Here is a 1,576-nt window from a genome sequence, read left to right as displayed (position 1 = left end):
CCAGTGCCTTTTAAAAAAGAATTTCATCAGATGTATTTATTGTATATGGTGCCATGTCACATAAGGACATTTTCATGCAAGTATATATTGTGCATTGAGCATATACAATCCTTTTTCTTTCCCTGTAAGTGATCATTCTCCTTACTTGTTTGCTTTTCAGAGTTTCTGGAAGCCAGGTGTGGTGGCTCATGCCTCCAATCCCAGCACTTGGGAGGTTGAGGAAGGAGAATTGCTGTAAGCTCAGGGACAACCTGGGCTATAGTGTAAGATCTTCTAAAAATAACAAAATAAAACAACGAGACAAAAGCTACTCACTCATCCACCCAACTAATCAACCAAACAAAAACCAGTTTTTAAAAAATCCAAATGAATATCCTAAGATACTATAGTGTAATCTCCCCATTTGAAAAAGAAGTGGCATGTTTTTCCTTGTTTTAGAGACTGGGTTTCATGTAGCACAGGATAGCCTCAAATTCACTAGTTATTATTGATGACCTTGAACTTCTGATTCTCTTATCTCTACCTCCCAAGTGCTGGGATTACAGGCATATGCCACCATTCATTTCAGTGGTCCTGACCTTCTTAATGCTATAACCCTTTTATACAGTTCCTTACGTAGTGATGACCCCAACCAAAAAACTATTTTATTGCTACTTCACAACTGTGATTCTCCTGCTGTTATGAATTGTAATGTAAATATCTGATAAGGAACCTTGAAGAGTTGGGACCACTGATTTATCTCTTGGTCCTTGTGGATCAATAGTTTTAGATCTTTTCTTTTAATATGGAATTTTCAAATCTTTTTTAATTTCAGGGAAGTTTTCTTTGGCAACATCACACATGTATAGAGTGTGTTGTGACTGTGCTCACCTCTTATGCTCTCTTACGCCCTCCTACTTGGCCGACACCCTTCTCTCCATGTAAGTCCCCATTTTTCTCCCATGTTTTTCATTTTACACATGTCTTGCAGCAGGAAAATTTCCTTGAATTACTACTGTTCTGTTCCCTTGTTTTGGTTTATCTTTGTGGTGCTAAAGCTTGGACTGAGGTCCTTGTCTGGGGTAGGCAAACACTTCCACTGAGCCACATCCCCAGCCTTGGCTTTCTTGAGGGATTCCATTAATGTGTACATTGTCTTTTTGGCTTCACCATTTGTTAGTTTCTGTTGTGTCTTTTGATCTCTTGATGCATTTCTTTTTGTTTGTCTCTCATCCTGATGTTTACCTTTTATTTCTCCTTAAGAAAGGTCTTCAAACCTCTTCCTAGCTTAGTTTCTATTTCTGAAATATTTTCTTCTTTTCAGTTTTTTCCCAGGTCCTCGCTTCTGAGTTTTCCTAATTTTGATTTATATTCTTTTATATTTTGTGGTTATAAGAACATGTATCAACTTGGTTTGAAACAGGTATCATTTTGTTTTATGGATGTAATTTTTTGATATATTGTTTCTTCCTAGTGTGGCGCCAGACCCTAGAAGACAACCCTCAGCCCTTTCCACAGACCCACGTATGAGCCTAGTGCTGGCAAAGGCCAACACCTTTAACAATACTTTAAAGACAAAAGTAATCTTTCGATTATG

This window comes from Onychomys torridus, chromosome 8 (assembly GCF_903995425.1).
Source record: "Onychomys torridus chromosome 8, mOncTor1.1, whole genome shotgun sequence".
Taxonomy (NCBI): domain Eukaryota; kingdom Metazoa; phylum Chordata; class Mammalia; order Rodentia; family Cricetidae; genus Onychomys; species Onychomys torridus.
This window is presented reverse-complemented; position numbering follows the sequence as displayed.